General features: G+C 36.8%; 1 long non-coding RNA gene across 2 annotated transcripts; it reads left to right on the top strand.

Moving 5' to 3' along the window:
- The first annotated feature begins 464 nt into the window (after positions 1-464).
- LOC311441510 lies at positions 465-11,006 on the top strand. 2 transcript variants are annotated; one of them, XR_014696004.1, is made up of 5 exons: positions 465-556; positions 2,449-2,590; positions 2,708-2,845; positions 5,035-5,131; positions 10,994-11,006. It is a non-coding gene; the product is annotated as an uncharacterized lncRNA (long non-coding RNA). The 2 variants fall into 2 exon arrangements; XR_014696005.1 differs by lacking the exon at positions 10,994-11,006 and adding an exon at positions 9,866-9,900.
- Positions 11,007-14,009: the final 3,003 nt, after the last annotated feature.

Raw genomic sequence — 14,009 nt, 5'->3', positions numbered from 1 at the left:
TAACGCTGACAGAAAATAGTTCCACCTTGTGCAGGCTGTGAGTTAGCGTTTCTGGTGTCTTCAGCAGGAATAATGGCTTCTAAATTTCTCATCTTACAATATACTAAGTATTTTAGATAAATCTCCCTGTGCATTAGTTATTTTACAAACAGATCATTTAAGCTGTTGATAGATGGGCAGCTGTGTATTGAAAATGGGAGGCATTGACCCATATATCACATGGAATCACTGTAACATCGCTGGTAGTTACTTGCATAACTCAGGAAAATGGGATTGTCAAACTGCAGTCTGTTGATAAGGTTGCAACAGGTTGTGCATAAAAGCTTAATAAAATGAAAAGTTGAATTAAAAAAAAAAGAAAAGTGTATCCTGAAGTAGTGTTTGAAATAAGAAATAGTGCTATCAAACTGGATATATTTCTATTGATCTTCTAGGTAGCACCTGAGAACTTATGCAATGAAGGCACCATGTCTCAGAGCATCATCTCTGTTTGCAGGTTGTAGATTTGTCTCCAAACCACCGTGATGATGTCCACTTTGTGTCCTGCATGAACGCTGTGAGTACAACACCTACCTCAGCTGCCATGGCAATAGCATAGGTGCTGAGCCAAACTTTACTAAATATTGAAGGAATTGAGAAAACTTGTGTTGGTTAATAGGCATGTTTAGTTGTGTTTGAGGTGCATGCTAATATAAAGCCAACCCTCTTGTGTATGCTTATCGAGATTAATACTGGGGTGACCAATCAAATGTACCCTGAACTCTGACATACATTCTGGTCAGGCGGACATGGCCTGGTGTCCAGCTGCCTCTTGGTAAATAAATCCACTAAATACAAATGGTGAACTGCATATTTTCTGGATGTACTCATTCTGCTGGATAGTCTTAGTCTGGAAAGGGTGTCTTAGGGGGTGGGCTGTGTGAGCGGGGGCACCCAGTAGAGGGAGATGCTTGGATGTGGCTAACAGTGATATTGCAAACAGACATGGAGCAATGCACCAAAACGCAGCTCAGAGGCAGCAAAATCAAAGCAGTGAAGTTATCTCTGAGTGCAATGCTTATAATTGCAAAAAAAAAAAAAAAAAAAAAAAAAGGGGGGGGGGTGCAGAGGGGGAGAGAAAAAAAGTATAAAAAATATGATCTATGTGATATAAGCCCTTATTATGTTTACCCACAGCTTTTAAATACTATCAGAGAATAAACAAACTATGCAAACTATTCACTGGGGCACAAAATTTATTTTCTGCCAGCATTCTATGAGTGACAAATCAAATCCAAGGATCTCCAGTTGAGAAAATGATATGCCATCTGCTTGCTGTTCATTTGTGAAGCGTTTTCATACTGAGAATGGGAGAGATGAGAATCAAATGATTATGATGCCATGGACAGAGAAATACTCGTGTGTATTCTTATCCTTTTAGGAAATCACAAGGAAAGCATCATACTTTGAATTTCTTGTAAACGTATAGATTTCAGATTCTGAAATAAAGTATTTCCATTAAAGGTGATGAAACCTAAAAGGAAAAAAGTGCTATTTTTCTTCCTTGCAAAGCCTCACAAGTTAATCAGCTAGATCCTTCTAATGAATCTTGAAGTATTTGCCATTGACCAGCAGCATGCTGGCATTGACAGCAAAGGACTGATTGCCTAAAAGAGAAGCAAATAGATGAGTCAAGGGAATTAGCTTAAATGTAGACTGGTAATGAAAGGGACAATCTTTTCCCTCCTCCCCATGGCTCTTCCTTGAAGCATCTCTGGAGACAACTTCTGGAGCAGCAAAAATTGAGCCAGTATAATGAAGAAAAGTGATTTTGTAGAAATCATTAATATGCAGTAGGAAAAACTACAAAATCCTTACTGTAAAGCTGTTGATTCTAGTGCCGTAAATTACAGTTGTGGAAACTAATGCATTTGCCTTTGTTCAGGCTTGGTAAGTACCGTGAAGCATTAGCAATAATTCCATGGTGGTTACATTTGAAATTGTATTATAGTTGTGATTTTCTTCCTTTCTATAACATATCCAAAACCATAACAGACACCAGCTTTTGGCATTAGTTTTGAAGGATTAAGTCTTATTCCTATTGGATTTGAAATAAATTAGGTAAAGTATTTCTGAACTCCTGGTAAATCCCAGCGTAATTTATTTATACATATATATACACACACACACACATGTATAAATTTATGCATAGTGTGAAGGATTTATTTAGGATAATATTGCTGTAGTTTACCATCCCCTATAATTGCAATTAATAATGTAACTACAATTAAAATGAATCTGAAGTAGGAATATTGTCAAGAAACAATGACTGTGAAGAACACTGTACATTGTGGAAGATCATGTTGGCATAAGATTGTGTTGAGTGTTTTTTCTGTCTCACTTTTAACATTTGGTTTGGCTAGAACTAGAAGATACAAGACAGGTTAAAATAATGCTCTTCTTTTTCAGAAAGTAAAGTAACCAAGAGACTTGGCAGCCCACGTCAGGGCTGCCAGCTCCAGCAATGAACCAAATTTAGAAGCTGTTATGTGAAGAATCTACAGGACATTAAATTTAAATGGTTTCCCTGCATAAATACCTCCTAAACTAGGTATGTGTATAGTTTGCTGAATAGTTTTTATGATACATCTGCTGTGACTTTCTTGTGTTCTACAGAAATAACCTTTTTTTCTTTGTCTTTTTTTTTTCTTTTTTTTTTTTTTTTAAGGAAGGTTTTTGTTCAGTGATTACTACAGCCCTTGACTCCAAAGAGCACAAATTGCTAAGTCCAAGTGTGTCTGTGGAAATCATGATTGATAGACAAGGGAATAAACTTGAGCCTCCACCCTCAGTATAGGGATAACAGGTAGTTGTGAGAAGTGAATTGTTTGGTTTAGGAGACAGAAAGGGTACGGTATGTCAAGAGGAACAGCTAGCTTGCTTTTCCTAGTTTTTATGAATGTTTTCCATGCCTATATGTTTGAATATAGCAGTTGGATTTTGGTGAATTATTGAAGTCTTAAATACTGAATTCAAGAGAGAAGATAACTTGTGTTAGTAAGGAATTACAAAATAAAAAATGTGTCCATGAAAAAGTCAACAGTGATGGAAAGCTGCTCCACCTTTAGATAACAGACTTGGCCAGGTGATGGAGAACTAGAGAAAACACAGTCTTGATCAAAACAGCACCTCTCTTAGTAGAATAATAACCAAAATTTGTGTAGGCTGTCAGAAGAGAAAGAGAACATGACACATCCTTTTCTTGTTCCCCTTAGTGTCATGGTTCAACTGTGTATCTTTCCAAACTTCTATTGCCATTATCTTGGGACTCTTATGAGTTACCATAAGTTAGAGGAGATATTTAATTATTGTCAATTTGCTACAAAATATGACATGAAAGCTAATTCTCAAGCTCTCTTTGTAACCTGCATTTTATTTTATTTTTCTTCTAAACAAGCAAATAATTTGTTCTACATAGATTTATGAATTGATTACAGCTAGTAAACGTTTCACTGGATAAATTCTTTAGCAAATAGGTTTTTGGCAGTATTTGACCTGCTGTCCAGCTAGTTCAATAATACATAAGAGTAAAATCATTCTTACTATTAATCCCATACTATAGCATCTCATTTGCTTGTTGTAACTGCCCTATGCATAAAATATTTGAAGTAGGTAAGTAGGTGTTACATAGGAAAGCAAATGTGAATACAGATTTGTTACCTATATCTTTCTATGCATTGCTTCTAGGGTAGTTGCTCTATTTGTCAGACACAAGATCTGTCTTGCAAGACTCAGTAAGAAAAATATCAGCTACACAGTTGTCCTTAAAACAACTTCAGACAGGAGCTGTTGTGGAGGATATTGCATTGTGAGGGGAAAATCACTGTGGACAGATGCAGTGAATTAAAACCCCTAGAAATCCCTAAAAAGCCATTTAACTACATCAAAATATTCAGTCAGTACACACTGTAAAAACCTCAAAGGGAATTAGGTGTCATGTAGTATTTTGTGCTTCTGAGTAAGGCAAGAATCTACCAAAATATTATTTTCACCTTCCTGATGGCACAGAAAGCTCCACACTCAGAGCAATGTGCAAAATCTGATTTAGATACAATACTCGATACTTGATATTTCAGTTCTGACTCTCTTCCAATAAGCTTCTGTCTATACTACAGTTCTGTCGTCCTGCTGTATGTGTCTACGTATGTGCACATACATCACCTGTTCTACCTGTAATGTATGCAACTCAAGTCTAAACTAAAAAGCATAAGGTAGACAAATCTGCCTTTGGCTAATGACTGGTAATTATTTTAAACTTGTTGTATGAATTGCAGAGTTGTGTTACACATCATTTCAAAAGTCATGCTTTCAAATAGTATTAAATTCATAACAAAATTATTTTGTGTTAAAGTGGCCATGTAGTGCATATACAGAATAATCAAGGTTTTGCAAAGTGCTGATTGGCAAATTAGGAATAATGTGAAGAACGTCCTCAGTTTCACAGATTCTTTTGGCTTTATTGCTAGAAATCTGATGCTGGCAGTGTGGCAACACCTGAAAAAAATAAGTTCTTGCAAGACAAATGCTGATAAATTCTCTTTGACAGTGCAATATGAGATAGGGAAGGGAACAGTCTCACTTCCTCTGGCAACAATAACCAAGCATGGCACCTGCCAGAGAATCGTGGCACTTGTTTAAAAAAAAAAAAAAAAAAAAAAAAAGCTAGAGTTCAAGATGACAAGATGAAATAGGTTCTCTGAGTAAAGGGCTATATTCGAGTTCTTCAGTAGAGGGCTGTATCAGGAACAGTCTCATTCCAGATTTCCATTACAGCTTAATTTACATAGCTGGGTGTGAGAATTCAAAATAAACCAGAGCTTGCAGGTCACAGGCTTCAGTCCCTTAAGAGGACTAGGGTACTGTCAGTGCTGCAGGGAAGGAAGGGGGAGAGTGACTATGTCTGGGCATTGGATAACGGGAGATGAGACAAAAAAAAGACAAAGTGTGATACTCTACAATCACCAGCTCTGTCCCTAGCCATCCCTGTCATTTCAGTGGCAATGATAAATACAGTGCCTGAGGAGGAAGATCCCAGGGTTGAGCCTTCTCCCAAGAGGAAGGAGCTAGTGGGTTGAACAAGGACATTAAAAAAGTAAGTTGGACCTGGCTATTATCAGCAAAAGAGGATCAAAACAAGACCTGAGCTCCTTCCAAGTGTGTATTTCTGATGGGAAGGGAAGGATGGGAGAGGAAGAGGGGTGCAAGGGCTGTCAATGCGGGGCCATTTGAGAGAGGGAATTAGCAGAAAGTACTGGAAACAAATTCTTGGAGGAGGAAAAAAAGAATGTAAGAATGTGAGAATGTGACAGCCTTAAAGAGCAATTTCAGCAGGAAAATGCAGCCAGCTGAGAGGGCTGGACAGGCACCTGTGCAGGACAACGCCAGTGGATGGACAGAACTGGCCAGCAGATTCACTCTTGTGCATACAACACCCACACAAAATGTCTGAAGGAACAAAAGAAGGGTTGCTGTAAGCAGTATTAATATTTTAATTGATCTGAAACATTTTTACATTTTTAAATGCATGCATCAATAAGTCTAAGAATATTATTATCATAAGGAAAGCTTATTTTCTGCTACTATAAAATTAGGGCTGCGATCTAACTTTCATCTCCAGATGTTACATGTTTCTTCTGTGTCACTATAACACCAATCAGAATGTCAAGGGAATTTTTATAGGATTTATTAAAATGTCATGTTCCACCACAGATCAGGCCCTTGGCATTTGGGGAGGATGTCATGTGGAAATCTCTCTCTGTAAGCCTCCTGTACTACTCTCCCACCCTTAAATGAATATCTCATAGACAGAGGAGATGCTGCTGTCCAAAATATTTAGCAGTAAGGAGAATTTCCGAGCTGTGCAAAGAGAAGAAAGCAGAGAGATGGACCGTGGAGTTCAAACCGTGATTATAGAGCCCTAGCAGGCATAAACAGTGGGATGGGAATATGCTGACAACCTTGAAAGAAAAGACTTTTCTTTTATGAGGTCAGATGAAGCCATGCTGCTCTTTATGGGTTTGAACGATCTAAGGGAGGTTTTTGGAAGAGCAAAGATTGCCTTGTGGTGTTCATTATCCCTTGATCTGCACAAAATGTTCCTGTTTGTATCAGGGACAATTTCCTTGGCAGGTTCCTCACCTGTGCTATTTGTTGGGTGCCCTAAGGGGGCTCTTGGGTGGCTGAGCCCCTTGGCTGGCTGCTTTAACTTCTGCGACCTGGGAGCTGCCGAGGGTGCAAGAACCTCATTTGTTACTAATACTGCTGTTTGTACTGTTGTTTGAGACCTGGGAGGTCCTTGCAAGTCTCTTGATTTGATTTTTATGGCAATCTTTTCTAAATGATAATTTATGTGAGATGTTCTTTATCCGTGCCAGTAACAAAGCGTTGGCACTACACACTCCTCTACTAAACTTGCCCAGAGAGATCAGACTCAGAGTGGCTTCCTGGGGAAACCATGGAGACAATTTATAGTTTCCAAATTTGTGTGAGAAGTGTTTTGCCCTCAAGTGCAATGCATTCATTATTAAAAATGAACTGCGAAGGTTCTGCTTACGTGGAAACATTCGTTTTTGTGTCACAAATAAAATGTAATTCCCAGGCTTATTTTTGTACTTTAGAATAATCTGGGAGACAAATTGGTGTCCTATATAGTCCAAACTACAAACTTGCTGTCTTTTCTGTCAGAGGAAATATCATCATGGCTTTTTAAAAGTCAGCAGAAGTTCTGATGTTCTATATCTCCTTCTGTACTTCCAGGTAACTTTAAAAATGATCCTTGTATTATGTAGCATCTCATTCTGTAGTTCATAAATGAACTTTTGGGAAAGGTCTACAAATTTGGTTCAGCTGGCTTCTTACTATCTTCAGAATATGGAAAATACATTCTATTTTATATTTGAAAGAGGTTATTTTAGGGACTCAAATAACTCAAAAATGGGCAGTTTTTAAACTATCTAGGTTGTACTATGTTTAGACCATTTTCTTCTTGCAGGTGAATGACTGTGACAGGTTTGAAACTAAAAATAGTTGCACAACAACTATCATAATACAGAAATTATAACAGGACCCTGACACAGATCTTTCTGGCCACTGATAGTGCCTTATGTCTGTAAATGCAGAGGGAGAAATTTCAAAGAAATAATGCCAACTCCCACTGGGTTTAAGCTCCTTGGGCAAAGAAAGTGCTCACAGCAGTAAAAGGGCAGTAAATTCTGTGGAAGGGAACCCTGCTGTTATGTGTGCCTTGATGACCCTACCCAACAGCAGCTTTTATGCAGAATCAGGGAGGTTGTAGTTGCCTTCGAATATCTCAGGTTGTTTCAGTCTGCCCAGGTGAAAACTTTTCTGCTTCACCTGAGCTATTGCTTCATACTTTGAGATGGCATTTAGCCTAAATTCTACCCTGATATTTATTTCTGTGCACATTTCTTTAAAATAAATAAATAAATTGTATATAGGTAAATTACCCATACAAACTAAAAGTCTCATCAACAAAAATCATTTTTTTTTTTGCACTTGTAATCAGTGACACCTGCCTGTTGCTATTAGATTTAGCTTTTTCAGGGAGTCTGACCCACAAGCTGCCAGAGGCTGGAAGACTATTGTATGAAAGCTTCATGATAAGGTTATTTTCCATTTTTTCATTGATATCTATCAGCCACTTGGCTAGATAGGCTATTCCATCTGAGACATTACCACCTTTGGTTTGTAATAAGATCCCTTTTTATGATATATATATATATATATTTTAATGAGCAGCCATTAAATTTGTTTCTGTATAATTTTAGCACATTTATATGTATGCAAATATATACTTGTATATGAAATTTTTCTATAAGAAATGAAATGTGAAATTGCACTGTACAGACAAACATGGCCCATTTTTGTAAGGAAAGAATTGCTTTACACAATGAAGAGCATTTATTTGTCAAAATGTAGCAAATTCTCCTCTCATTTCCAAGAGAGGAATAAGGTAAGTGGGCAAAATATGATGGGACCTTCCAGTAATAAGATTGTTTTCCTCTTCCACTCAGGCCTATTAGCTTTAAACCCTACAGTGCACCTCTCCAATTGCCAGTTTGATTGAATAATGCAAAATTTGATACAAGCACTCTACATTGCTTAATGTCCTTCTTTCATTTCTAATTCCTGAAGATGAGAGGTGCCGTGTTTATCACCAAGTTTATTGCTGATTTAACCCTGTAAGGAACAACTGGATGAAATATCTGCAGCGGGTGCACACAGGAAAAAAAAAAAATCCTCCATATGCTAGGCTTTCTATAAAAACTACTGGCATACCTTGCAATATATCTCCTGCACCCAGATGGCAGTAACATGCTCTTTATAACTGAGGACAGTACTTTGGCTCAAACAATTCTACATATATTTATTATGATTATGCAAATTACTGGGGGGAAAAAAAAAAGCATGCAACCAAAGCAACATCCACAAACTGATAATTGTAAGACAGTTTAATGACCTTGTAAAGGCTCAATTAAATACATTTGTATATTCCACTACTTCAAGAAGTCTGTACAGAAGTAGAATACTTCTGAGTATCTGAATATCATTTGTGTAAGCAATACTGGCATACGGGAGGTGTTTAAATAGTTTCCAACGGAAATCTGAAGTTCTGTATTAACTATGTTATTTAATATCTAGAAGAAAAAAACTTGCAAGCATAAGAAAAAAAGAGAGTTGTCTACTAATGACAAAAATAAAGAAGAGGTTGTATTTAATCTCTTGCCCATATTTTTCTAGTGAGCAGGAGCATTGAGATGGCTATAGCCTTGCCTTAAGCATAGGCAATGATTTATCCCTTGGCTGTGCTGAGGTCTTGTGCCTGGACACTGCAAGAAAGCCTGGGACCCAGCAGAGGAGTGCCAGGAGCTTCACTGATACACAGCTGTCTGGATTTGCCTTGGGCAAATGTATGACTCCTGCTTAAACTGCAGGAAAACTCCTTGCTGTTGGGTCCTTGTAATGGGAAACGAAGTAATGCATTCTTTGGTTTAAAAAACAATCTCCACTTTCCCCAGTGAAATTTTGAAATAATCAAGTGTGTTGGATTGAAACAAGAGAATTCTGCATTTCCATGGGGCTGGGTGTTGGATATAGGATCCTCTAATGGTATTATGTGCACATAAATTCTCTGAAGATAAAAAGAACCTGAGTTGTCTGCTTTAGGAGCCAATTTGACTCTGAGCCCAATATCATGTTGACCAACCCTTTAAAATTCAGCTGTGTTTGTGTATTTTAATCCATTTTCAGAGCATAAAGTAACGATTGTGTTCCCTGCTGGGGACTGTGATTTACAATGGTTGTTTTAGGTAACCGTATGCTATAGCTGTTTAAAGAAAAACATACATTGTGCCAGTTCAGCGAGATACTTCTCAGATTTAAATGTATGATCTTCTTTTTCATAGATTCAGCACTAAACCCACAAATATTACTTTAAAAAAAAATAAAAAAAAATCCAAATATTACTACTTGAATATGCACTTTCCCAACAGGAGCATAATGGAGATTCAGGAAGAATTTAGATAAGGTAGTAAGAAGCTTTAAAAGGATGTGTAAGATGGGTAAAAAGATCAAAAAAGACTTTTTTTTTTTTTTTTTTTTTTTTTCTTGACTATTATAGACAATTTGTAAGAAAAACACAGTACAATATTTCTAGAAAGAAATAACATAATATGGGTGTTAGGCACACGGGCTTAGAAACCCATATCAGAAATCTACCTCCTGCTACCATGCTGTGATTCATGGCTCAGCTAGCCAGTCCCAGGTGTTATGGGGAAGGGGTGAAATGACTTTTTTCCTCTGACAGTGGCTTTAAGGCATGAAGAGACCCTCTGAGACAGGGCAGCAGGATGCGTTCCTCCCCCTCAGCACTGAAGTGGATGTGGTAATGCAGCTTTCTCCTTGCCTGAGCACTTATATATTATTCTCTCATGGTATAATAACTGTGTCTGTTTAGCATTCATATTTTATTTATGCTTCTACCTTTATCTATTAAATTTCTCATCCCACTGTATAATTTTTTAGGGTTTATATAAGTGTCAAGCAGACAGGCAAGGGGACTATGATGTCTGAGGCTAAGTTTTCATTTTTGCATCTGAACTCTTGCAAGAACTGTTTTTTTTTCTGGTATGCACCATTACACTAATTAGTTCACCTGATAAAGGTTTAAAAGTTTCAAGGCCACTACTTAAAAAAAAAAAAAAAAGGCAACAAGCAGAAATAACAAAGGCATATTTGGAGAGCAGCACTGAGATGATCAATCATTGATGACAAATCCAAATTTTCATGTTAGGATGTGCAAAAGCACATTGTAGACATCTGTTCTGTGTGCAAAACGAATAGCAAACACTTATTTTCTCAGCTCTTTTCAAATGAGTAATCTGCTAGAAATTGAGCAGAATTACATGGAATATAGTCATTTTAGTATACATAATCTGGAAAAGAATAGATCTCTAAACAGATGAATTCATAAATTATGTATTTTTGACATTCAGATACATCACAGAGACCCTATAAATCAGCCTCTTTCTGAAGTTATAGTGCATGCAAAATGCTTTCAGACCTTGATGATATTATGAAACCAACATCTCTTGCATTATGCCACTGAAAATTGCACTGCAAAACTTCCACGTGCCACACTGCCCTTAACATCATTTAACTTTCAACACTGTTTCAGGCTTGTGCTTATCTACCCAACATGCTGCTACATCATCAAAACATTTTACTGTTCTTTTTTTAAACCAGCATTCCTTGTTAGGTCTCCTATTTTTAGTCATTTAAGCTCCGTGTGTATGCTCAGAGTAGTGGGAATAGCTCTTTCTGTATAACTTGTAGAATAGTTTTTATATAAACATATAGGTAGTGTTTTATCTATATATTTTCATGCCAATGTAGAGATATGAAACATTTATATAGCTGTTGCTGTTATACACAGGTGTGATGGCGAGATGAGTGCTATGGCTCCCAGGAGGGTCGGTCTCAGCAGTGTACCTGCAGTCAGGGTGCACCTGGTGAGGCGCTCAGCTGGCACGTGCAGGATCTGGCCCCTCTTTGAGGCTTCGTGTCTGTACAAAAGGCAAGTCTGGTCCTGGAGATGATTTCGACTGGTTCAGGATTTTCTACAGTTTTCATTAAAGGTCTGAGTGCAGCGGGGATTTGATTTCCTTTTCTGCAGCCATCTGTAAGACTTGTGAGAACAGCTGCTCCTAGAGCGGGTGCCAACTCCTAGATTTCCTAGGAGAGAAGCTAACAAGGTTTACGGAGGTCTGTCTTTTAGATCAACCAAGGCTGTCATTGGATATTTCTGGTTTTGCTTTATTAAACAGATACTAAATTTATTTAAAATTAGTAAACACCTGGAACAGAGTAACATTCTCAAAAAATTTCTGTGTAGAGACTGGAAATTGCCACAGTGAGGAACCTTTATTGGATGAATGTGTGATAAAGACAGTTTCTGATCATATTTTTAATAGCTTATTCATAATTTCATCCATGGAAGCAAGAGCTGAAGCAAACTGAATACACCAAAATAGGTAAATATAAACAATATTCAAAACCGGTCTAAAATGAATAGAAAGCATGAGTATATCATGTTACATGATAAAATCTAATACAGACATTCAGACAATGAAATTACCTGTTGAGAAGTTATTCAGGCAAATTCCAATGGGCCTGTGTATTTGAACAATTTAACGAATCCTAGAGTTTAATTTCCAGTGTTGACTCTGCTTAAGAACAGAGAAGTCATATGTGAATATGGCTTGGCTCATCATCTGATGTTCCTCACAGACATTTAAGGTCTCTGTCCATTAAAAGGTGCTGACTCTTTTGTTTTCTTTAAAAACAATAAAATAATGCTTTTTCTGTCAACGTGCTTTGCTTTGTAATGCTATTTATTCACTTGTTTATTCATTTATTTGTCCACTTTTGTTGAGGAAAACTTTTTTGATGGTTCTCTCCAATTTAGATATTCCAGTCTACCAGGTTCGAGCTGTCATTGTTATTAGTGTTTCAGATCACAACCAGGTAATTGAGGTTATCCTTTACCCATATGTACAGCGCTCCAAACTGTAGAGTTCAAACATGAAACTGCAAAAATGCATTCTTTATCTTCAAAGTACATGTATGTTAATTCAAGTGACATAAGATGGCATTTTGCATAGCAAGCTTCTAGACTGTTTGTTACTCATTTAATAGAGTCCACTTTCACCGTAGCCAGACCTAGTTATAGAAATCTCATTAACTCTGATGGCAGCTGAAATTTTCATTGTTACCTGTTTAAGAGTAGCAAATAATAAATTTATCAATTTGCTATCATAGTAATTCACTGAATTGTCATATAATTTTATTAGTTTGTATCAAATGTACAGTACTGCAAAGAAAATAAATATTAAAATTTGACATTTAATCTCTGTTTGTCTTATGAGATATATATAGATGATGAACATTCATGAACATTCTGTCTATTTTAATCATTATTCTCAGCTAGCTTAGACAAATATTTCCATGAGTACCGTAGCTGAAATGCAAATACCAGAAAAAAAAAAAAAATAAAATTAATAATCTCTCTGGGGGTTTATAACCCAATTAGTTAGGGCTCGGAACTCAAAAGACCTTACTATTGAAATACGTTAGTTTCCATAACAGAAATCATACAAAGCTGGAGGTCTGTATCAAATTACTTATATTTGGATTATGAAATAGACATTACAAAGACAGTTTCTGTATATTTTTTACCATTCTTTTTGGACATTAAGACTAATTTTCTCTCGTTGTTCACTTCTAAAATTATCTTAGAAATAGTTGTAACAACTCTCTATTTGATACTGAAAGTTGCCTAGAGGCTTGGAAATGATTCAGTGGAGGCAGTTTCCCAAAAGAAAAGAAGCATTTTTCAAATAGAATTTAAAGGTCAAACTGTTTCAGAAATATTTTAGCTATTAGTAGGGATGCTTAAAAGCTTGAAGGAAAAATCTGAACTAGTCATTCCGAGTTTACAGTTGCATGACAGTTCATTTAATTTTAAGATGGTCTCCCTTTCATTAATGTTATATTCTATAGAAGGCTTGAAGAAATACTGCAACCAAGTAAGTTAATCTACCTATAGTCTTGAATTTGAGAGGTGTTCCATGTGTTTTTGTATTCCAAACAGGGACTGTTTGAACACTGGTTTATCTGGTGAGAACATTTAAACAAATAAATATAAGATCAAAATAAAGTTTTGGCGAAAAATATGTTCTATGCTAATGTAAGAAACTGCCATTGCCACATCCTGTGATATATAAGATCATTGTTTTTCATAATTTGTAACGAATTCAGCAGAGCACTAATTACACAGGTGTGAAGAGCCTGAACATATACTTTTCTGCAGCTGGTGTTCTGTAACTCCATTTTCTCTAGAGACATTTGAAATTATGCTGTTCTTGAGGTTGAATTAGAAACCCTCTGGGGATTACAGACACATTGTCTGAGAGTAAATGAGAAGATAGCAAGGGTTTCTTCTCCACGAGCAATAGTCTAAGGCAGTGGCAAATAGACTGTCAAAGTTCGCTGGGCTGTGGTTAAGAGGAATTAATTTCTTAAGAGATAATACATAAAAAGTAATGCAAATAAACAATGTATTGAAGAAAAAAATCTTTTACCTGTAACTAGAATTATGTCTGCTTCAGTGAGCCTGAACAACTCCTTTTGTTGTTAATGCCAACTAACTAATTTAGTTGCTAATACCTGCTAATTCCATTTTTATCAGCACAGAAGAAAACCCAAAACCCATCACAAAAATGCTGCCGATAGCCAAATAAACTCCCTTATTACACAATATCACTGTGAACCAAGAAGTACCTTCCTAGCAGAGGGGCTCAGCAGCAGTTGCAGCTGGGAAGCTGGTAAGTACATCTTGCCTGTGTGCAAGTGGTGAGTGTGCAACCCCGTGATGTCTCTAAACCACCGTG

Source organism: Aythya ferina, assembly GCF_964211825.1.
Source record: "Aythya ferina genome assembly, chromosome: 9".
NCBI classification, from domain to species: Eukaryota; Metazoa; Chordata; class Aves; order Anseriformes; family Anatidae; genus Aythya; species Aythya ferina.
The sequence above is the reverse complement of the archived record's forward strand: the minus strand, read 5'-3'. Positions and strand labels throughout refer to the sequence as shown.